General features: G+C 39.0%; 1 protein-coding gene across 1 annotated transcript in view; it reads right to left on the minus strand.

The window, feature by feature from the left end:
• SPIDR (scaffolding protein involved in DNA repair) overlaps nt 1–1,606 on the minus strand; it is a 404,690-nt gene that overhangs the window by 294,617 nt on the left and 108,467 nt on the right. The window lies entirely within an intron of this gene.

The following is a 1,606-nucleotide window of genomic DNA, read 5'->3' on the forward strand; positions in this document are numbered from 1 at the left end:
TGGATTGATTCTGTGAGTGGAGTGGTGGGAATGAATGTGTTTGAGACAGCGAGGTTGGCACAGAATAGAACGGTGTTTAGGGCTCTTGTACATAGGGTCGTTATGAGTCACAAGCGACTCGATGGCACATAACAACAACAATAATTATGTTCACTCCCAAGTATCTTAATTTGTGGTTGGCTACCATAAATGGTACTTTCTTTGTTTTCTTCTCTTAGTTTTCTTTGTTACTGTAGAGGAATCTCATTGAATTTTGGATATTGATCTTATATCCTGCTACTTTAATCACTGGCAAGAAGAGAGATGCAAATCAAATCACAATGAAATACCATCTCACTCCAGTAGCAGTGGCAAAGTTTAACAGAAGAGCAAGTAATGAATGTTGGAGACACAGAGCAGAGACAGGAACTCTTACACACTGTTGATGAGATTGTAAAATGGTACAACCATTCTGGAAGGCAATATAGTGTTTCCTCAGAAAGCTGAACATAGAAATTCCATATGACCCAGATATTTCACTACTTGGAATATACCCTGAGAAAATGAGAACAGGGCACAAATGGAAACTTGTACACCAGTGTTCACAGTAGCATTTTTCACCATCACAAGAACATGGAAACAGCCTAAATGTCCAACCATAATCGAACTGATTAAGAAATTATGGTATATTCACACAATGGAATACTATGTAGCATGTAGGGCAATGATTTTGTAAATCAGTACTTAGCCTTGGGAGGGCCTGGAAAGAAATAAAAGCTAAGTGAACTAACTCAGTCTCAAAAGGACAAATACTGGATAAGCCCATTATTTTACATGTATGATGATCCAAAGGAGGGAAGAAGGGAACAGAGGGGTGAGGATGTGCAGGGGGTGGGAGGGTGTTTAATCACAGGGTTGTATAATTGGTGGAGGAAGGGGTGTGTAAGGGAAATGGGAAAGATCTGGTGTGAAAAACAAGGTATACAAACTTTGTGAATAAACTAGTATTAAATAAAAATTCTATTTTTAAAATTGACAATGTCCTATATAAAACTCTCTTGTTCTTGGAGAGGGTGCAGCTAAAGAGCTCTTTGGAGTCAATAATTACAAGGCTTTGCCTCACATATTTTGGTATGTTCCTAGGAAGGGCTATTCCTTGGAGAAGGACATGATGCTGGGAAGGGTGGTGGGTGGGCAAAGAAGAAGAATTTCAACCAGGTGGACTGACATGTGACAGTTTCAATGGGCTCTTGTCTGTCAGGAAGGCGCAGGATAGATCCTATTGTTAATAGGTTTGCTATGAGTTGTACTTAACTAGACAGAACTTTAACAACAACAATAATTAACAACATAAAACTCTCTAACTCAGATCTTCAATAATATGTCTGTTTCTGTGAATTTGTTGTCATGTTCTGTCGAGTTGAAACATCCAGTAGCTGACATTCCAGTGGGGTTTTCAGAAGCAGCAAATTGCGCAGAAAAATGCTGCCCATCTTTCTCCCATAAAACAACTGATAGAATCTCAGTCACTAAGGGACAAATATTGCATGGTGCCACTGCTGTAGAATGGGTCTGACATCAGAGTTCGGGTATGACAGAAAAAACTGGATAAATTATGTATATTGTA

The sequence above is a fragment of the Elephantulus edwardii genome, unplaced genomic scaffold (genome assembly GCF_000299155.1).
Source record: "Elephantulus edwardii isolate Elephantulus edwardi_28Jun2011 unplaced genomic scaffold, EleEdw1.0 scaffold00008, whole genome shotgun sequence".
Taxonomy (NCBI): domain Eukaryota; kingdom Metazoa; phylum Chordata; class Mammalia; order Macroscelidea; family Macroscelididae; genus Elephantulus; species Elephantulus edwardii.